At 45.4% G+C, this 23413-nt stretch overlaps 1 protein-coding gene and 1 non-coding gene across 2 annotated transcripts in view; both read left to right on the top strand.

The window, feature by feature from the left end:
* Positions 1-23413, top strand: part of IFT81 (intraflagellar transport 81) — a 452264-nt gene that overhangs the window by 407234 nt on the left and 21617 nt on the right. The gene's annotated exons all lie outside the window — the stretch shown is intronic.
* On the top strand, positions 10595-10701 carry LOC134932571 (U6 spliceosomal RNA). Its single transcript, XR_010179401.1, has one exon. It is a non-coding gene; the product is annotated as a U6 spliceosomal RNA (small nuclear RNA).

Genomic DNA, 23413 nt, shown 5'->3' with positions numbered 1-23413 from the left:
ATCTGAATCTCTACCTACAAAGGTTCAAGTTCAAGATGGAATCTCTGAGGGAAGTGATTTTCAGTCTGGAGGAGGGGGAATTCGTGGTGTCGGTGGACATAAAAGATGCATACTTACATGTTCCCATTTATCCTCCACATCAAGCTTATATGAGATTCGCAGTACAGGATTGCCATTACCAGTTTCAGACGTTGCCATTCGGACTCTCCATAGCACCGAGGGTATTCACCAAGGTGATGGCGGAGATGATGGTCCTCCTTCGACAGCAAGGAATCAATATAATTCCTTACTTGGACGATCTTCTGATAAAAGCAAGGTCCAGGGAAGAGTTGGTGCAGTACGTTGCATTCTCCCTGACAATACTCCCAACATCACGGTTGGATCATACATTTTCCGAAGTCACAATTGAACCGACGACAAGATTGTCCTTCCTCGGGATGATACTGGACACAGAACTACAGAGGGTATTTCTTCCAGTAGAGAAGGCTCCGGAAATCCAGAGAATGGTCAAACAACTTCTGAAACAAACAAGAGTGTCGATTCATCAATGTATTCGGTTGTTGGGAAAGATGGTAGCGGCCTACGAGGCCATACAGTTTGGCCGATTCCATGCCAGAGTATTCCAGTGGGACCTATTGGACAAGTGGTCCGGATCGCATCTACACATGCATCAGACGATAATCCTGTCATCCAAAGCCAGAATTTCGCTCCTGTGGTGGCTACACAGTTCTCACCTCCTAGAGGGACGCAGGTTCGGGATTCAAGACTGGATCCTGGTGACCACGGATGCAACTCTCCGAGGCTGGGGAGCGGTCACACAGGGGGAGAGCTTCCAAGAAACTTGTCTTCACATAAACGTTCTGGAGTTGAGAGCCATTTACAACAGCCTTCTACAAGCGGTACATCTTCTTCAAGATCAACCCGTACAGATCCAGTCGGACAATGTAACAGCAGTCGCGTACATAAACCGTCAGAGCGGAACAAAAAGCAGAGCAGCACTAGCAGAGGTGATAAAGATCCTCCGCTGGGCAGAAAGACATGCAAACGCTCTGTCTGCAATTTTCATTCCGGGAGTGGACAACTGGGAAGTAGACTTCCTCAGCAGACACGATCTCCATCCAGGAGAATGGGGCCTCCACCAAGAAGTCTTCGTAGAGGTGACAGGTCTTTGGGGAGTTCCTCAAGTAGACATGATGGCATCTCGTCTCAACAAGAAGCTTCAGAGATATTGGCCCTCATTCTGAGTTGTTCGCTCGCTAGCTGCTTTTAGCAGCATTGCACACGCTAAGCCGCCGCCCTCTGGGAGTGTATCTTAGCATAGCAGAATTGCGAACGAAAGATTAGCAGAATTGCGAATAGAAATTTCTTAGCAGTTTCTGAGTAGCTCCAGACTTACTCCTACATTGCGATCAGTTCAGTCAGTTTCGTTCCTGGTTTGACGTCACAAACACACCCAGCGTTCGCCCAGACACTCCCCTGTTTCTTCAGACACTCCCGCGTTTGTCCCAGAAACGCCTGCGTTTTTTCGCACACTCCCAGAAAACGGCCAGTTTCCGCCCAGAAACACCCACTTCCTGTCAATCACACTACGATCACCAGAACGATGTAAAAGCTTTGTTATGCCGTGAGTAAAATACCTAACTTTTGTGTAAAATAACTAAGCGCATGCGCTCTGCGAACCTTGCGGATGCGCAGTAAGCTACTAATCGCAGTATAGCGAAAATCGGCAACGAGCGAACAACTCGGAATGACCCCCATTGTTCAGGTCCAGAGACCCTCAAGCAATAGCAGTGGATGCACTAGTGACCCAGTGGGTGTTCCGGTCGGTATATGTCTTCCCTCCACTTCCACTGATACCAAAAGTTCTCAAAATCATAAGGAGAACAGGAGTTCGAGCGATCCTCATTGCCCCAGACTGGCCAAGGAGGTCTTGGTATCCAGATCTTCAAGAGCTGATAATAGAAGATCCTCGTACTCTTCCTCTTCGCGAGGACCTGCTACAGCAGGAGCCATGCGTGTATCAAGACTTACCGCGGCTACGTTTGACGGCATGGCTGTTGAGCGCCGGGTCCTAGCCCGAAAGGGTATTCCCAAAGAAGTCATTCCCACTCTTATTCAGGCCAGGAAAGGAGTAACGTCTAAACCAGGCATTCCCAACCTCGGTCCTCAAGGCACACCAACAGTGCAGGTTTTAGTTATTTCTAAGGCTTCAGCACAGATAGTTAAATCAAAATAACTGAGGTACTAATTGAGTCACCTGTACTGAAGCCTGAATATCACTAAAACCAGGACTGTTAATGTGCCTTGAGGACCGAGGTTGGGAAACACTGGTCTAAACATTACCACCGTATTTGGAGAAAATATGTGTCTTGGTGTGAAACCAAGAAGGCTCCAACGGAAGAATTTCAGTTAGGACGTTTTCTCCATTTTCTCCAGGCGGGTGTGGAAGCGGGCCTACGATTGGGTTCAATCAAGGTCCAGATTTTGGCTTTGTCCGTTTTCTTTCAGAAACAATTGGCCTCCCTTCCAGAAGTTCAGACATTCGTGAAAGGGGTACTACACATCCAACCTCCATTTGTGCCTCCTGTGGCACCATGGGATCTTAACGTGGTGTTGCGATTCCTTCAGTTGGATTGGTTTGAACCTCTCCAGGAGATAGAGTTGAAATATCTCACTTGGAAAGTGGTCATGCTGTTGGCCTTGGCATCCGCAAGGCGGGTGTCTGAGTTAGGGGCCTTCTCTCACAAGAGCCCTTACTTGGTTTTCCATGAAGTTAGGGCTGAGTTACTCGTCAACAATTTCTTCCAAAGGTGGTTTCTTCTTTCCATATAAACCAACCTATTGTGGTGCCAGTGGCTACTGACACCTTCGCTGCTTCAAAGTCTCTGGATGTGGTCAGGGCTTTGAGAATCTATGTCGCAAGAACGGCTCGGATAAGGAAAACAGAGGCACTGTTTGTCCTGTATGCTCCCAACAAGATTGGATGTCCTGCTTCTAAGCAGACTATTGCGCGCTGGATCAGAGGTACGATTCAGCACGCTCATTCTACGGCAGGATTGCCGATACCGAATTCGGTGACTGCCCATTCTACTAGAAAGGTGGGCTCGTCCTGGGCAGCTGCCCTGGGGGGTCTCGGCATTACAACTTTGCCGAGCAGCTACTTGGTCAGGGGCAAACACGTTTGCTAAGTTTTACAAGTTTGACACCTTGGCCGATGAGGACCTACTGTTTGGTCAATCGGTGCTGCAGGGTCATCCGCACTCTCCTGCCCGTACTGGAGCTTTGGTATAACCCCATGGTACTGAAGTGGACCCCAGCATCCTCTAGGACATATGAGAAAACAGGATTTTAATACCTACCGGTAAATCCTTTTCTCCTAGTCCGTAGAGGATGCTGGGCACCCAGCCCAGTGCGTACTTTACCTGCAGTTGTTGTTTTGTTATAAATGTTTTCAGCACGGTTGCTGTAATGTTCATGCCCGTTGGCATGTATTTTGTTGAATGCCATGTGTGCGGCATGGTTGAAGTGTGAGCTGGTATGAATCTCACCATTAACTAAAAGGATTTACTTTTTCTTCAAAATGTCTGTCTCCCTGGGCACAGTTCCTATACTGAGGTCTGGAGGAGGGGCATAGAGGGAGGAGCCAGTTCACACTCTGAAAAAGTCTTAAAGTGCCCATGGCTTCTGCGGAACCGCTATACCCCATGGTACTGAAGTGGTCCCCAGCATCCTCTACGGACTAGGAGAAAAGGATTTACCGGTAGGTATTAAAATCCTGTTTTTATGTTCCGGTCATTTTTCTAAAAACTTCCTATTTAGAAAAACAAAACAACGCGTGAAATATCACACTGTGCACTAATCTCCCTTTGTGTGTGGCATTGTGTACGCAAATGTACAGACACAATTGGAAAACAGAATAATGTTACTTTTAACTCTTTATTATGTGAATTGTTGCAGTGTATTGCCTTCAGCTCAGAATGCCATTTTGTCAAACCTCCCAAACTTTGAAAAGAAAAATGCCAGGACAGATAAGCTCAAATTTGCCACGTCACACCCACCATTTGCTCAGCTACTTTCACATTTTCCTGAAGCCACACCAACAAACATCGAAACCATCCCACCTAGGGATGGCCTTTGGTGGGTTATCCATTTATGGTCACCATTGATTGATAACCTCGATGGTGTAAAACCATCTGTAAGGGAACCATCAATGGTTTTACCCATCAATGGTAACCCCTGCATTTCTCTAAAATAAACTGCGGGCCAATCAAAGCCCAGGGGCGTGGCTTTGCGGGTGTTGGGGGCAAGGCTAAGCTTCGTGCCTGACACTTTGATGAAAAAAAAAAATACATTTGGTAACACTGAACCATCGATGCTGGAATACCATCTGGTTCTCCCCCATCGATGGTAAAAGTATTCAACATCGGTCATAGGCCATTGATTATTTCAAATCATCGATTGTCAATGGCCATCCCTAATCACACCTAAAATGGACTATTGTACTGCTTTTGTGTGATGTTTTTAGTCTGTTTATATCTGAGACTTCATTAGTTCCTGAACACACTGTCTTTTTTAGCTTTAATTTTATTTATTTTTGCCTAGACTTGAGTAAAAGCACCTTTTTCAATCTTTCTGCTCCAGTTTGAAAGTTGTGAATCATATGATTGTTCTCTGAAATCCAGAGCATTATGGGCATCATTAAGCCCGTCCCCAACTATGTAATGCAGTGAATTTTGCATTGGGGTGAGTCTTACTGATTGACATGCAAAGAATCGCATCATGAAGCCCCCAGACCTCTCACTTCTCCGAGGATGTTTCATGGGATATCAGGAGAGTTCACTGAAATTCAGTGGTTTGCTGGACATTCTCTGAAAGTAGGCAGTTATGGACAGGGGCAGTGTTACAATTACAGGTTGAGTATCCCATATCCAAATATTCCGAAATACGGAATATTCCGAAATACGGACTTTTTGGACTGAGAGTGAGATAGTGAAACCTTTGTTTTTTGATGGCTCAATGTGCACAAACTTTGTTTAATACACAAAGTTATTAAAAATATTGTATTAAATGATCTTCAGGCTGTGTGTATAAGGTGTATATGAAACATAAATGAATTGTGTGAATGTAGACACACTTTGTGTAATACACAAAGTTACAAAAAATATCGGCTAAAATGACCTTCAGGCCGTGTGTATAAGGTGTATATGTAACATAAATGCATTCTGTGCTTAGATTTAGGTCCCATCACCATGATATCTCATTATGGTATGCAATTATTCCAAAATACGGAAAAATCCGATATCCAAAATACTTCTGGTCCCAAGCATTTTGGATAAGGGATACTCAACCTGTACTGGAGAGCAAAGCCTGCCCTAGGCATAGGCAAACTAGGGGCACAAGCAGATTCTGCTGATTAAAATGATATGCAGCATGCCTATATTCTGTGTGTGACTGCGGCTGTATCTGCATACAAAATGATACGTTAGAGTGTATTCCTGGAAATCACTGTAATGTAGCATTTTGTATGCAGATACAGCCACAATCGCACACAGAATATAGGCATGCTAATTATAATTTTAATCAGCAGAAGCTGCTTGTGCGTCCTAGTCACATAGCAATAAAAATAAGACGCATTTTCTGCAATAAAAAAAGGCGCCCAATGTTAGCGACCTAGACAGGAGCTGCATGGCCTATTGAGGCAAGAATTATTAGGACACATCTGTATCCAGCAGAGGTCAGAGTGTTTGCAGCCGTGTGAGTACTATGTGTGGGTAGGTTCGTTGTGCAATAGTGTAGCATTATATGTGTCGTGTATAAATGCATTAATAATGTGCAACATATGTGTAAGGGGCATTATGTGTGTTATTATGTGTAAAAGAGGGCATTAATAAAGGTTGGCATAATGTGTAAGTTGTATTATGTTTATAAGGACATAATGTGTGTCATATGTGTAAGGGGCATTACTGTGTGGTATTATGTGTATAAAGGCATTACTAATGTGTGACATACACTAATGTGTATAAGGTACTCTACTGTGTGGCATAGTGTATAGAAAAGGCACTACTGTGTGGTGTAATGTGAATAAAGAGCAATATGGTGTGGTGTAATGTGAATAAGGAGCAATTCAGTGTAATGTAATGTGAATAAGGGACAAGTAATGTATATAAGGTAAAGTGGTACTACTGTGTGATGAAACGTGAAGAAGGGACACTATTGCATGATATAATGTGAATAAAGTTGCATTACTGTGTGGCATCATTTGAATTGAGGGTACTATTGTGTGTCCATGCCCCTTCCTAAAAGAACACGCCCCTTTTTGGGCTGCGTGCCGATGTGCACTGTTTAAAATATAGGAGAACCAAAATGAGGACTGCTATTACTGAGGGGTGATGGTGACGGGAAAGGGGTGCAGGGTCAGAGGCGGATCTAGCAGCGGTGCTAGGAAGCATCCAGCCAAAATCTTGTCTAGGGCATCATATTGATTAGGGCTGGCTCTGCCGAAGAGGAATAGAGGCAAGCTAAAAAGCATAGACCTATAGTTAGAAAGGTGTAAGAGGTAGGTTTTCAAACTACGTAGAGACACATGAAGAAGTTATGCTGGTTACACGCTTTGTGACATTGCAACCAATATCTGACATTTAGTTTGAAAACAGCAAGGTTGCTATATAATAATACAACTTAAGTGGATTAATTCATTATCGAACATATTGGTAAATCAGGGTTCGACCACAAGGTCTGACTACATTATTAGGCCCCTGATGCAGTTAGAGATACACTTCTTGACCTAAGGGGCCAAATACCCGAGATCTTGTCCGATTTGACCACCTACATTTGAGACCAGTTTGACCACTGCATGAAAAAGCAAAATAACAAGCACTTGTATGCCCAGCCAAGGCCATTTATAGCTGAAGTAGAAATTTGACAGGCTGATAACATAGCTCCCAACATTTGAAAATGCTGATGCGGGACTTCTGCGCGCAACCGGAAAGGGGTGTGGCTTATGTGTAAGGGGCGTGGTCTTATGGAAGTGCCGCAATCATGAGCCACGCCCCTGTTTTCTGTCACTGAGGGGGCATGTCCAGCGCTCTGTGACCTGCTGGCATGCCCCCAGTCCCCCTATCTCCATTGAATAGTTTATTGAATTGTCTATTCACCGCTGAGCAGTGAGTGACAGGCGGCCTCCAAACTATCATCCCCCCACCCCCCGTGATACTGGGACTGTCCTGCGAATATCTGGAAAGTTGGGAGGTATGTTATAAGCAAATTGGGCAAACATTGGCAAGTATATAGTAGGTACACAGGTGTGCTTAGTTTTAAAGAGCAAAGCAAAATCATTTTGTGGGGAGAGATTTTTGTATTGAGATAAAGTGATGGACAGGACATATTTTAAGGATGCTTCTGAAACAGCCATGACATAAAGCATGCAAATGGGTACAGCCATATTCACTCTACAAACTACCTTGGTTTGGCAATTGTTCTATTCTTAACTTGTACACATTTTGCACCTCCCAGTTTCACTTTAATGGTAACCTAATTTATTGGTGAACTTTGCCCAGTGTAAAAAAAATGTAAGGCTTTACACAAATAAGTGACCATGCAAACAGCAGGCCCAATGTCCCCTCAATCCAATTATCCATTTAAACCATAATGAGTCAGAGGTGTTTCATAATTTACTGTGTGTGTGTGTGTGTGTGTGTGTGTGTGTGTGTGTGTGTGTGTGTGTGTGTGTGTGTGTGTGTGTGTGTGTGTGCAAGAATAGTGCTTGCTTCCCCCTATATGCATATCACCCTGTTCCAGTGACATCAGCATATTGCAGATCCTATACAGTGACCACAGAACAAGTCAGATCATGTGCATGTGGGAAAATGGGAAATGACGGGGAATGATCATTCTTTAAATGTATATAAAAAACAAACAAACAGTTTAAGGCAGTAGTTCTCAAAGTTGTCCCTCGAGGACCCGCAACAGTTCACGTTTTCCAGGTACCCTCACAGAATCACTAGTTAAATAAATAGCCCCACCTGTGGATCTTTTAAAATGTGTCACTAAGTGATGAGTACGCCTGTGCACCTGCTAGGTGACTTGGGAACTCTGTGTGTGTGTGTGTGTGTGTGTGTGTGTGTGTGTGTGTGTGTGTGTGTGTGTGTGTGTGTGTGTGTGTGTGTGTCAGTAAGGGATGAGTACACCTGTGCACCTGCAAGGTGACCTGGGAAATGTGTCAGTAAGTGATGAGTACACCTGTGCACCTGCTAGGTGATCTGGGGAATATGAACTGTTGGGGCTTCTTGAGGATCAAGTTTGAGAACCACTGGTTTAAGGCATATCCTCCTACTGTATCTTTTAAGCCGGTACAGTGCCGTTTTCTTTGGCCTGTACCGGCCATATAGGGCTTTGTACCGGGTTTATGCGTCTCCCAATCCTATTGATTCCTATGGGAAGGCCGCAGGATCATGTCCCCTGTGGCCGTGGCCACACTCCCCTAATTTGTACCGGTTTTCGACGAAGCCGTGTTGGAGGGTGTGTTAAGGTAACCTGGGTAATGCACACAAAAAAAAAAAACTAAAAAGAAAAAATGGTTTACATAATTTGGGTCCTTTAGTGTCCTCTTGCCAAGTGGACTATAGGTATATTGTGTATTTTATTTGTGAGAAAAGCCATTCTTGCTCAAAGTGCAATTAGCATTGTGCTCCATAGGAAACAGAGTGGAGTTCACAAAATGTACACCTGGCATAAAAGCTCTTGCATGAATTAAACCTTCAGTTAACTTTTTAGTTTACAGATGCAACAATAAATAAAAATGTTTCGGTGTCTCTCTTTACCTGCTCTACAAGATTACACTGTAAATTGTATTCTTTTAAATAAAGGTGTGTACACACGGTGAGATATTTTCTTTCGATTTTGACTATATAGTCAAAATCTCAAGAAAAGTTAGTGCAGATCGCAAGCGATTCGATCCCGCCAGATCGGCATCGCAAGAAAAGATGGACTGTGCAGGCAAGTCAATCCTTGCTAGATCGGTGTACTATCTAGTTCATCTCGCATGTCAATTTAATCTCACATAAGCCAAAATCTCACATAAACCAAAATCGTAAGCACACATAGTCCATAGTGCTGGGCTCCGGGTAGTTCAAGGGAAATAGCATAGTCAAAATCGGCCATAGCAAGAATCTCACCGTGTGTACACACCATTAGAAACGGGTTTGTTTGTTTTTTTGTTTCTTTTAATGATCCATAAGCAAACAAGAATATTCATAAACAAATATTGTATAATCTGCAGTGTTTTAGCAAATGCTCTTTGTAAATCGCTGTTGGATGGCAACAGCTTGGGAGGGCAACTTGCGCTCACCATATAAAGATGAAGATTGGAAAGGAAAGAAAAAAGTGAGGTCACTATGGTAGGGGATGGGAAGGAGAAAATAGTTTTACTAGGAGAAAGATATTGCAGCTAACCCAGTAAGGCCATACAGTGGCAGGATTTTAAGAAGGGGCTAGTCCCTGTAATCTCATGCAGACCAGTTTGAAAGAAGACAAAGACTGTCACAATCAGAGAGGGGGAGGAGGAGTAGAGACAGCAGGGTCATCGCTAGGGACAGGGTAATCAAACAGCTCAAACACTGCTCTCATTGGGGTCCATCTGGGAGTACTACTTTACAATTGTGGCTGTATAACTCAGGGGTACATTTACTAAGGTGGGAGTTCTATTTAAGATGGGATGTTGCCCATAGCAACTAATCAGATTCTACTTCTCATTTATCTAGCACCTTCTAGAAGATAATACCTGGAATCTGATTGGTTGCTATGGGCAACATCCAATCTTAAATAGACCTCCCATCTTAGTAAATTTACCCCATAGTAGGGTGAGACAGGGCCAGAAATTCAGGGGTCATGCACCCATGTAGATACACCACTGAAATGAGGCTACTTCAAGCAACATTTTAGGAATAAACCTGAAAAGCTTTATATAATGAAAGGTCAGAGGCAGTACTTGTGACATGACATTTACAGTTTAGTGATGTTTCCGCATCCTTGTAAACCTAGACAGACTTCCAGTTTGCAGGCTCCTCTCCTGAGAACCAAAAGTGAGCATGCGCCTCATATGTGCTAATACTAAGCAGACTGTCTCAGGTATAGTGATGCATAACCAAGGTGTTTGTGCTGCACATACAGTAAATGCTTCATAAATTAGGTCCAATTAAGGTACTTACTATGTTTTGAGATTGACTACTTACTGCTGTTTCCAATGATACTTGTCCTGTCTTCTGAGGAAGAGTGAGTGAACAGTACCAGACAGGCACTCTGGCTGAGCAGGGTAAACAGCCATCAAGAAATAATGTATGTGCTTGTGGATATTTGTGTCCTCATACGCTGTGGCTTCAGTGGCGCCAAACAGCCCCTCTCTGTGTGCCAGGTTCTTATTCACACAAATAAAATAAATGGAAGCAGCAAGACTACTTAGCCAGTCTGCACTCACCAACTTGATGTGCGACATTTGTACATCTGTGTGTAAACGAGTCTGAATCCTTATTCCAAGTGCTACGATGCAGCAGGCGCGGCTTTTCTCTACGCCAAGTTTCGTTGTGCTCAACTGATTCCTGTGCTCGTTTTGGCAGCACATATACTAAAATTGGAACGATACAGAGAAGAATAGGAGAGCTCATGTGTAAGGATGGCGTGCAAATTTATGAAGCATTCCGTTTTTTTTCGTCCTATGGTTTTTATTACATTTTCTTACTATACTCTCCTCCTACCATACCAGATTGAGGTTACTCTATGTGTTTATACCTTTGACTAATTTCGCTAGCAAGATATTGTTTATGCGGTAATTACAATACTCTGCATAATGTTTTTTTTTCCTTCAACTTTTATTGTATGGCTGAAGTTTAGAACATGGGACCCCCTGGGCTAGCATAACTAAACTGCCTCAGAACAATATCCACATGGACATCTATTGGGAATAATAACCTGTGGCAAGCAGAGCGAGTCACCGTGCCTGAAGCGTGGCAAGCGAAGCCAGCGCGAGGGTAACATTTTAATCTCCTGAACAAGTTTATTGATGTTCTGTAGCAGTTTAGTTATGCTAACCCAAGGGGTCTCATGTTATGATCTTAAACCTATTGTGTTAATATTTATTACATTACCTTGCTTTAGTTTCTTATTCTTCTTTATTTCATCTCTTGTATGTAGTCTTTTTGTTTCACATTTCATATTTTGCACTGTTAAACAAATGGATGTGTCACTAGCGCTCAATGCAATGCACCTGAGTGTTTAGGAGCTGCTGGGCACTCGAGATGTACAGTCTCGTGGGAAATACAGAATTATGGAAAAGGGGGGATTGTGTCCAGCTATACTGATGTGTATCTATCTCGTATCTCTATGTGTATATGCTTATGGGAGTGGTGCATGGTTGCATTTATAAGAGAGATACAGTATGTGTGAATAAGAGGCATATATTAAAGATGTGTGTAAATTAGAGACATGAGGAGAAAAATTATTATTAATGTCCTTTTATTGGAAGACAAGTTTTCAGCTATATTGTCTGGAGCATTGTGTCTCCCAATAAAAGGACATTAATAGTAATTTTTTTTCTTGTGTACATAGAGATACGACATAGATACATGTCAGTATAGGTGAGCGCAGGACCAAACCCTCTTTTACATATTTTGCACTGTAATAGCATTACAGTGCTATTATCTATATGACATTTCTTATTAGAAATTTTATTAAATAAACAGATTCCTGTGGGGTAAAAGTTGCAGCCCGGTATCCCTAGTGCACTTTAAGTGGCGTTTTGCTGCATCTGACATGCGAACAAGATGCAAAATGTAAAGAAAAAAGTTGCTATGTTACATTGCTTGGTGGCTTGTGTATGGGGATCAGGGATGGATTAACAATGGGGCGGATAGAGCTGCAGCTGCAGGCCCCCCACTGAAAATAGGCACACAGGATCTCCTGCAACGCAGATAGTGTTGACAGGGGAACTTTTCTCCTGTCATCACAAATAGCATTCCCCCAGTCTAGTCGCAATTGGCCAAACCTTTGTCCATACCCTCCCAAGCAGCTAGCAGCCCTGCACAACCAACCACCTACTCTCCGTGTCACCCCAAGCCCCGCCTGTTCCTCAATAAGCCCCGCCCCCTTAGTCTGCAGCTGTACCTGACTGACCACTCTGAGTGTGACCAGTTTCTCTCACATAGCATCCAAAGCAGTGTCTCCAAGCCCCACCCCCAGGCCGCGATAACCCCTTCCCCTTGGTTCTTCCACTCCTGAGTCCCCTGCCACCTGAAGCTCCGCCCACTGGAGAGCGTGCAGCATTGTCTAACTCTTTCATTTGAAGTCCTGCTGCTTCAGCTGCCAGTCCTGTACTTGAAGAAATTTTCAATATGCTGCCAAACAGTGGTGTGAGGTGTTCTGTAGCTGCTGCTTGTCATTGGCTGCTCAATGCTTTACGTCTAGGGGAATATGTGGTGGCAACTTCATGTCAGCAGTGGCGTAACAATGGTTGGCCGGGCAGGGCATGAGCCCTAGCACAAAGCAGCAAGCTGAGGTATGCATTGCGTCTCATGCAATAGACCTGTGAGCTCCGAGAGGAAGGGGCAGTCATCGGTCAGTGCAGCGGTCAGAGGGGAGCTGCTGTTAAAACGTAAGGAATGTGCAGGGACCTGGAAGAAGGCGAGCCGCTGACCGTGCTAGTGTCCTGACAGCTCAGATACGCCTCCTCCATTGGCATGGCGGAACCGCGGAAGGATTTGGAGAGAGTGGGAGCTGCTACAACTGGGTGTGAGGTAAGCAGAGCAGGTATTTGTGTACAAGGGGCCAGTGGCGGCATTTATTGGGCCCCCATGCAGCCGCCACCCCACACCCCATGTCCTGTGTACTCCGTCCAACCTGTCACACTCACATCATCAGTACTGCTCTGCCTGCCATGCTGCTTCTCATTATACCATCCCTCATTCACTGCATACACTCCCAAGACAAATTTCCTAATTCACTGCTCTTCTCTCTCTCTCTCTCTCTCTCTCTCTCTCTCTCTCTCTGCCCCTGGTCTCTCTCTCTCTCTCTCTCTCTCTCTCTCTCTCTGCTCCAGATATATCTCCCTGCTCCAAGTGTCTCATTCTCTTTGCTCCAAGTGTCTCTCTCGCTCTGTACTCCATGTCTCATTCTCTCTGCTTCAAGTGTCTCACCGTCTCTCGCTGCTCCAGGTGTCTCTTGCGCGCTCTCTGCTCCAGGTGTCTCTCGCTCTCTCTCTGCTCCAGGTGTCCCTTGCTCTCCCTCTGCTCCAGGTGTCCCTCACTCTTTGTCTGCCCCAGGTGTCCCGTGCTCTCGCTGCTCCAGGTGTCTCTCGCTTGCTCTCTGCTCCAAGTGTCTCTTGCTCTCTCTCTCTGCCCCAGGTATCTCTCGCTCTGCTCCGCATCTCTCACTTTCTCTGCTCCATGTCTCTCTTTTTCTCTCTGCTCCGCATCTCGATCTCTCTCTGAACCACATCTCTCTCTCTCTCTGTTCCACGTCTCTCTCTCTCTCTCTCTGCTCCACGTCTCTCTCTCTCTCTGCTCCACGTCTCTCTCTCTCTGCTCCACGTCTCTCTCTCTCTGCTCCAAGTGTCTCTTGCTCTCTCTCTGTTCCACGTCTCTCTCTGCTCCACGTGTCTCTCTCTCTCAGCTCCAGGTGTCTCTTGCTCTCTCTCTGCTCCAGGTGTCTCTCGCTCTCTCACTGTGCTCCAGGTGTCTCTCGCTCTCTCACTCTGCTCCAGGTGTCTCTCGCTCTCTCACTCTGCTCCAGGTGTTTCTCGCTCTCTCTCTCTGCTCCAGGTGTCTCTCGCTCTCTCTCTGCTCCAGGTGTCTCTCGCTCTCTCTCTGCTCCAGGTGTCTCTTGCTCTCTCTCTGCTCAGGGTGTCCAACACTCTTTCTCTGCCCCAGGTGACCCTTGCGCTCTCTCTCTCTTTGCTACACGTCTCTCTGCTCCAGGTGTCTCAAGTTCTCTCTCTGCTCCAGGTTTCTCTCGCTCTCTCAGTCTCCTCCAGGTGTCTCTCGCTCTCTCACTCTGCTCTAGGTGTCTCTCGCTCTCTCTTTGCTCCAGGTGTCTCTCGCTCTCTCTCTGCCCCAGGTGACCCTTGCTCTCTCTCTCTCTCTGCTACATGTCTCTCTTCTCCAGGTGCCTCAAGCTCTCTCTCAGCCCAAGGTGTCTCTCACTTGCGCTGTGCTCCAGGTGTCTCTTGCTCTCTCTCTCTGCTCCAGGTATCCCTCTCTGCCCCAGGTGTCTCTTGCTTTGCTCCGCATCTCTCACTTTCTCTGATCCATGTCTCACTCTTTCTCTCTGCTCTGCATCTCTCTCTCTCTGATCCGCATCTCTCTCTGCTCCACGTCACTCTCTCTCTCTGCTTTACAACTTTCTCTCTCTCTACTCCAGGTGTCTCTCGCTCTCTCACTCTGCTCCAGGTGTCTCTCGCTCTCTCACTCTGCTACAGGTGTCTCTTGTTCTCTCACTCTGCCCCAGGTGTCTCTGGCTCTTTCTCTGCCCCAGGTGTCTCTCTCTGCCCCAGGTGTCTGGTGGAAACCACTGAACACATGGGGCGCTGGCTCTTAGGTCACTGAACGTCTTCATTAAAAAACAAAAATTACATGCAATTGGTCGGTTGTTGATGGCAGGCACAGGGGGACCCCAAGAAATAACGTATCCCCCCACCCTTTACTCCAGCTCTTCTGCAGCGACACACAGTAGGCCCTTCATGAATTTCAGCTCCAGGCCCATGTGGGCATTAATCTGGCACTGATGGGGATACATCTGTTTAGCGCTTGTAACTTCTACATAATGTATGTGTATAGGGGCAGAACTTGTCTGCTGCTGATCTTGCTTATTTGAAGAGGAGTTGGAGTCTGTGCCAAATCAGCATGTGGTACCTGTTATACAGTGTCATACAGTGTCTTCCTGGAACAATGACACATTTTGCTTCTATCCAGCAAAATATTTGTGTGTCTGACATATGTTAGCAGATTCTGTAAGCTCCGACAATTCACAAAATGCCACTTTCAGGTTTACTGCTCCAATACATACAGTACATATGTGAAATAATACAGTTTACTATGTACAATCCTTTCATGTATGCTCATGTTTTTCACTGCTTAGTTACTCAGTGTTAGTCACACAGGGAGTGTTCCGCTCCTCATTAGGTAACATTTTTAATATTGTTCATGCTTTGACTTTGCACAGGTGATTATGGACACACGTATGGCTCAGGCTTCCAGTTTACATACAACAGAAAAGATATCTCCCAGCGCTAAAAATATAGAGTGAGTTGACTTAAAAGTACTAATCAGGCATCAATCATCACAAGAGAATTATAAATTGTAAATAAAATTCTTTTATTAAGAGTATAGTATAAAATAAAATGTATAGTCTCTTATACGTTCATTCATAAAATAGTCCTAAAATAATTCTAGTGTATCCTAATACCTGTATACTGAAAATAAAATACAATACAAGACAAAACAAAACACACATAGAACATATAAAACCTGTGATACGCTCTCCTAAGCGTTTTACTCACAATGTTATTTCACAATGGATATGCTCCCAGATGTTTCCAGCTATTGCATAATATGTGGTCATATACCTCCCAGACTGGAGTAGTTTTCCATGTAAATGAACAGATTTGTTCTAACCAAAGAGCAAACAGCAAACAGCAATCTTGGATTTAGTCAGTTCAGATTCATATCCTCTAAGTCCAGTGGGTATTATTATCCCAGGTGTAGCAATTGAAAAGTCACTTACTTCAAGTCACACGGAGCCCATAAACCACGGGTGTACTATCCTGAGGAAGCCTGTTGAAGGCGAAACTAGTTGATCGCAGAGACGCCCTGTTTCATTGTCTGCCGGCAGACACCCGTGGTTTATGGGCTCCGTGTGACTTGAAGTAAGTGACTTTTCAATTGCTACACCTGGGATAATAATACCCACTGGACTTGGAGGATATGAATCTGAACTGACTAAATCCAAGATTGCTGTTTGCTCTTTGGTCAGAACAAATCTGTTCATTTACATGGAAAACTACTCCAGTCTGGGAGGTATATGACCACATATTATGCAATAGCTGGAAACATCTGGGAGCATATCCATTGTGAAATAACATTGTGAGTAAAACGCTTAGGAGAGCGTATCACAGGTTTTATATGTTCTATGTGTGTTTTGTTTTGTCTTGTATTTTATTTTCAGTATATCGGTATTAGGATACACTAGAATTATTTTAGGACTATTTTATAAATGAACGTATAAGAGACTATACATTTTATTTTATACTATACTCTTAATAAAAGAATTTTATTTACAATTTATAATTCTCTTGTGATGATTGATGCCTGATTAGTACTTTAAAGTCAACTCAATCTATATTTTTAGCGCTGGGAGATATCTTTTCTGTTGTGTGTTTAGTCTTTTCTCTATCGTCCTAAGTGGATGCTGGGGTTCCTGAAAGGACCATGGGGAATAGCGGCTCCGCAGGAGACAGGGCACAAAAAAGTAAAGCTTTACTAGGTCAGGTGGTGTGCACTGGCTCCTCCCCCTATGACCCTCCTCCAGACTCCAGTTAGATTTTGTGCCCGAACGAGAAGGGTGCAATCTAGGTGGCTCTCCTAAAGAGCTGCTTAGAGAAAGTTTAGTTTAGGTTTTTTTCTTTACAGTGAGTCCTGCTGGCAACAGGATCACTGCAACGTGGGACTTAGGGGGAAAGTAGTAAACTCACCTGCATGCAGAGTGGATTTGCTGCTTGGCTACTGGACACCATTAGCTCCAGAGGGATCGAACACAGGCCCAGCCGTGGAGTCCGGTCCCGGAGCCGCGCCGCCGACCCCCTTGCAGATGCTGAAGCGTGAAGAGGTCCGGAAACCGGCGGCTGAAGACTCCTCAGTCTTCATAAGGTAGCGCACAGCACTGCAGCTGTGCGCCATTTTCCTCTCAGCACACTTCACTGGGCAGTCACTGAGGGTGCAGAGCGCTGGGGGGGGGCGCTCTGAGAGGCAAATATAAACCTTATACAAGGCTAAAAATACCTCACATATAGCCCATAGGGGCTATATGGAGATATTTAACCCCTGCCTGACTGGAAAAATAGCGGGAGAAGAACCCGCCGAAAAAGGGGCGGGGCCTATCTCCTCAGCACACGGCGCCATTTTCTGTCACAGCTCCGCTGGTCAGAACGGCTCCCAGGTCTCTCCCCTGCACTGCACTACAGAAACAGGGTAAAACAGAGAGGGGGGGCACATTAATGGCTATATATATATATATTAAAGCAGCTATAAGGGAGCACTTAATATAAGGATATCCCTTGTATATATAGCGCTTTGTGGTGTGTGCTGGCAGACTCTCCCTCTGTCTCCCCAAAAGGGCTAGTGGGTCCTGTCTTCATTAGAGCATTCCCTGTGAGTTTGCGGTGTGTGTCGGTACGTGGTGTCGACATGTATGAGGACGATATTGGTGTGGAGGCGGAGCAATTGCCAAATATGCAGATGTCACCCCCCAGGGGGTCGACACCAGAATGGATGCCTTTATTTGTGGAATTACGTGATGGTTTATCTTCCCTTAAACAGTCAGTTGAGGACATGAGGCGGCCGGACAATCAATTAATGCCTGTCCAGGCGCCTCAAACACCGTCAGGGGCTGTAAAACGCCCTTTGCCTCAGTCGGTCGACACAGACCCAGACACGGGCACTGATTCCAGTGACGACGGTAGAAATTCAAACGTATTTTCCAGTAGGGCCACACGTTATATGATTTTGGCAATGAAGGAGACGTTACATTTAGCTGATACTACAGATACCGTAAAACAGGGTATTATGTATGGTGTGAAAAAACTACAAACAGTTTTTCCTGAATCAGAAGAATTAAATGACGTGTGTGATGAAGCGTGGGTTGCTCCTGATAAAAAGTTGATAATTTCAAAAAAGTTATTGGCATTATACCCTTTCCCGCCAGAGGTTAGGGCGCGCTGGGAAACACCCCCTAAGGTGGACAAGGCGCTCACACGCTTATCCAAACAAGTGGCGTTACCCTCTCCTGAGACGGCCGCACTTAAGGATCCATCAGATAGAAAGATGGAAGTTATTCAAAAGAATATATACACACATGCAGGTGTTATACTACGACCAGCTATAGCAACTGCCTGGATGTGCAGTGCTGGAGTAGTTTGGTCAGAATCCCTGATTGAAAATATTGATACCCTAGATAGGGACAATGTTTTACTGTCGTTAGAACAAATAAAGGATGCATTTATCTATATGCGTGATGCACAGAGGGATATTTGCACACTGGCATCTCGGGTGAGTGCTATGCCCATTTCAGCCAGAAGAGCCTTATGGACACGACAGTGGACAGGCGATGCGGATTCAAAACGTCACATGGAGGTTTTGCCGTATAAAGGGGAGGAGTTATTTGGAGTTGGTCTATCAGACTTGGTGGCCACGGCTACTGCCGGGAAATCCACTTTTTTACCTCAAGTCACTCCCCAACAGAGAAAGGCACCGACCTTTCAACCGCAGCCTTTTCGCTCCTACAAAAATAAGAGAGCAAAGGGCTTGTCGTACCTGCCACGAGGCAGAGGAAGAGGGAAGAGACACCAACAGGCAGCTCCTTCCCAGGAACAGAAGCCCTCCCCGGCTCCTGCAAAAACCTCAGCATGACGCTGGGGCCTCTCAAGCGGACTCGGGGACAGTGGGGGGCCGTCTCAAAAATTACAGCGCGCAGTGGGCTCACTCGCAGGTAGACCCCTGGATCCTGCAGATAATATCTCAGGGGTACAGGTTGGAATTAGAGACGGATCCTCCTCATCGTTTCCTGAAGTCTGCCTTACCAACCGTCTCTTCCGAAAGGGAGAGGGTGTTGGAAGCCATTCACAAGCTGTACGCTCAGCAGGTGATAGTCAAAGTACCCCTATTACAACAAGGAAAGGGGTATTATTCCACTCTATTTGTGGTACCGAAGCCGGATGGCTCGGTAAGGCCTATTCTAAATCTGAAGTCCTTGAACCTCTACATAAAAAAGTTCAAGTTCAAGATGGAGTCACTCAGAGCAGTGATAGCGAACCTGGAAGAAGGGGACTTTATGGTATCCTTGGACATCAAGGATGCGTATCTACACGTTCCGATTTACCCCGCACACCAGGGGTACCTCAGGTTCATTGTTCAAAACTGTCACTATCAGTTTCAGACGCTGCCGTTCGGATTGTCCACGGCGCCTCGGGTCTTTACCAAGGTAATGGCCGAGATGATGATTCTTCTTCGAAGAAAAGGCGTATTAGTTATCCCATACTTGGACGATCTCCTAATAAGGGCAAGGTCCAGAGAACAGCTGGAGACAGCTTTAGCACTATCTCAAGAGGTGCTAAGACAACACGGGTGGATTCTGAATATTCCAAAATCCCATTTAATCCCGACAACTCGTCTGCTGTTCCTAGGAATGATTCTGGACACGGTTCAGAAAAAGGTTTTCCTTCCAGAGGAAAAAGCCAAGGAGTTATCCGATCTGGTCAGGAACCTCCTAAAACCAGGAAAAGTGTCAGTACATCAATGCACAAGAGTCCTGGGAAAAATGGTGGCTTCTTACGAAGCAATTCCATTCGGCAGATTCCATGCAAGAATATTCCAAAGGGATCTGTTGGACAAATGGTCAGGGTCGCATCTGCAGATGCACCTGCGAATAACCCTGTCACCAAAGACAAGGGTGTCACTTCTGTGGTGGTTGCAGAAGGCTCACCTATTAGAAGGCCGCAGATTCGGCATTCAGGATTGGATCCTGGTGACCACGGACGCCAGCCTGAGAGGCTGGGGAGCAGTCACACAAGGAAGAAACTTCCAGGGAGTATGGACGAGTCTGGAAAAGTCTCTTCACATAAACATTCTGGAACTAAGAGCAATCTACAATGCTCTAAGCCAGGCGGAACTTCTCCTGCAAGGAAAGCCGGTGTTGATTCAGTCGGACAACATCACGGCGGTCGCCCATGTAAACAGGCAGGGTGGCACAAGAAGCAGGAGTGCAATGGCAGAAGCTGCCAAGATTCTTCGCTGGGCGGAGAATCACGTGATAGCACTGTCAGCAGTGTTCATCCCGGGCGTGGACAACTGGGAAGCAGACTTCCTCAGCAGACACGATCTTCATCCGGGAGAGTGGGGTCTACATCCAGAAGTCTTCAACATGTTAATAGACCGTTGGGAAAGACCAATTGTAGACATGATGGCGTCTCGCCTCAACAAGAAACTGGACAAATATTGCGCCAGGTCAAGAGATCCACAGGCAATAGCTGTGGACGCACTGGTAACTCCTTGGGTGTACCAGTCAGTGTATGTGTTTCCTCCTCTGCCGCTCATACCAAAGGTATTGAAGATCATACGGCAAAGAAGAGTAAGAACAATACTAGTGGTTCCGGATTGGCCGAGAAGGACTTGGTATCCGGAACTTCAAGAGATGCTCACGGACGAACCGTGGCCTCTACCTCTGAGAAGGGACCTGCTACAGCAGGGTCCCTGTCTTTTTCAAGACTTACCGCGGCTGCGTTTGACGGCATGGCGGTTGAACGCCAGATCCTAAAAGGGAAAGGCATTCCAGAAGAAGTCATTCCTACCTTGATTAAGGCACGGAAGGAAGTCACCGTGAAACATTATCACCGCATTTGGCGAAAATATGTAGCGTGGTGCGAGGATCGGAGGGTTCCGACGGAGGAATTCCAACTGGGTCGTTTCCTACATTTCCTGCAATCAGGATTATCTATGGGTCTCAAATTGGGATCCATTAAGGTTCAAATTTCGGCCCTGTCAATATTCTTCCAAAAAGAATTGGCCTCTGTCCCTGAGGTCCAGACTTTTGTCAAGGGAGTACTGCATATACAGCCTCCTGTGGTGCCTCCGGTGGCACCGTGGGATCTAAATGTAGTTTTAGATTTCCTCAAATCCCATTGGTTTGAACCATTGAAAAAGGTGGATTTGAAATATCTCACATTGAAAGTGACTATGTTACTAGCCCTGGCCTCTGCCAGGAGAGTATCTGAATTGGCGGCTTTATCTTATAAAAGTCCTTATCTAATCTTCCATTCGGATAGGGCAGAACTGCGGACTCGTCCGCATTTTCTCCCTAAAGTGGTATCAGCATTTCATCTGAACCAACCTATTGTGGTGCCTGCGGCCACTAGCGACTTGGAGGACTCCAAGTTGTTGGACGTTGTCAGAGCCTTAAAAATATACATTGCAAGGACGGCTGGAGTCAGAAAATCTGACTCGCTGTTTATATTGTATGCACCCAACAAGTTGGGCGCACCTGCTTCTAAGCAGTCGATTGCTCGTTGGATTTGTAACACAATTCAACTTGCACATTCTGTGGCAGGCCTGCCACAGCCTAAAACTGTAAAAGCCCACTCCACAAGGAAGGTGGGCTCATCTTGGGCGGCTGCCCGAGGGGTCTCGGCATTACAACTCTGCCGAGCAGCTACGTGGTCGGGGGAGAACACGTTTGTAAAATTTTACAAATTTGATACCCTGGCAAAGGAGGACCTGGAGTTCTCTCATTCGGTGCTGCAGAGTCATCCGCACTCTCCCGCCCGTTTGGGAGCTTTGGTATAATCCCCATGGTCCTTTCAGGAACCCCAGCATCCACTTAGGACGATAGAGAAAATAAGAATTTACTTACCGATAATTCTATTTCTCGGAGTCCGTAGTGGATGCTGGGCGCCCATCCCAAGTGCGGATTATCTGCAATACTTGTACATAGTTATTGTTAACTAATTCGGGTTATTGTTAAGGAGCCATCTTTAAGAGGCCCTTTCTGTTGTCATACTGTTAACTGGGTTTAGATCACAAGTTGTACGGTGTGATTGGTGTGGCTGGTATGAGTCTTACCCGGGATTCAAAATGCCTCCCTTATTGTGTATGCTCGTCCGGGCACAGTACCTAACTGGAGTCTGGAGGAGGGTCATAGGGGGAGGAGCCAGTGCACACCACCTGACCTAGTAAAGCTTTACTTTTTTGTGCCCTGTCTCCTGCGGAGCCGCTATTCCCCATGGTCCTTTCAGGAACCCCAGCATCCACTACGGACTCCGAGAAATAGAATTATCGGTAAGTAAATTCTTATTATCATTAGGGAGGATAGTGGAATCCTCCCCATTCTCCATAGCAGCTTGAAGTCATTGGGTAAAGCAGAAAAAGCGCAGTCCTCAATTTTCCCTTATTCCATAGCTTCCAGTTTACATGTGTGTGCTTCAAGATGAGAATGCTATTCCGGTGGTTATAACCCATACAAATATGTCCACATACACATATCCTCAAATTGTGCCGTAGGCTTTGCCACCGAGCCACGCAGTGCGTCCCACAACCCACTTTTGTACCGAATATGCATCTTATTTGTGACAAAAGGACAATGCACGAGTATACCCTGAACGGGATCCGGTCTCTAGGTCGACAAGACTTAGGTCGACAGTGTCTAGGTCGACAGTAAGTAGGTCGACATGGTTTCTAGGTCGACGCGACAGAAGGTCGACATGAGTTTTTCACTTTTTGTTTTTCAATTTTTGTAACTTTTTCATACTTTGCGATCCACGTGGACTACAATTGGGAACGGTCCGAGTTATACGGTGCACTAATTGGGGTTCCCCGTCACTATACGAAGAAAACGACACCCAAAAAAAGTAAAAAACTCATGTTGACCTTTTTTCATGTCGACCCAGAGTCCCTGTCAACCTAGAAACCATGTCGACCTACTTACTGTCGACCAATAGTGGTCGACCTAGACACTGTCGTCCTAAGTCTATTCTATCTAACATACCACACCCACCCTGAACACTGCGCTGACATTACATCAGCTGCTGTGTACGACTCAGTCACTAACCTGGGTTAAAAGACTAAGGACCGATATGCTTGGGCCGCATCATGCATTAAGCCATACAGAGCTGTAATAAGAATCCTTTTGGTGCAGCTATGACGCAAATAAGGAGCTAAATTCAGAAATAAGTACAAAATTCTGGGTGGGAATCGCTACCCATGGTGGAGCATCCATGCGCCTCCTGTCAGGTGTATGAGGTGACCACCGTAGTCAGTCAGACTTTGCTTTCATTTTCTAAACTGTACTAGAAGAATGACAGAATCTGGCTGACTGCTATGGGTTGTTGTACTTTGTGTTTTTGCAGCTACATGTTGCAGCCTATTTCTGCAGTTGCCAATATTTATAAATGTTCACACACATGTAATTGTGAGCACATATAATGCATGCTGAGAAAAACCCTTCCAATATATATATATATATATATATATATATATATATATATATACACACACACTGTGATGGAAAACAGTTGCTATGCACCATTTTACAGCAGCTGTAGGTGGAGTTCAGAACGTTAGAATGACTATATAGTTTGATCTAAGTCATTGGAACCGTTCACCCATGG

Source organism: Pseudophryne corroboree, chromosome 1, assembly GCF_028390025.1.
Source record: "Pseudophryne corroboree isolate aPseCor3 chromosome 1, aPseCor3.hap2, whole genome shotgun sequence".
NCBI classification, from domain to species: Eukaryota; Metazoa; Chordata; class Amphibia; order Anura; family Myobatrachidae; genus Pseudophryne; species Pseudophryne corroboree.
The sequence above is the reverse complement of the archived record's forward strand: the minus strand, read 5'-3'. Positions and strand labels throughout refer to the sequence as shown.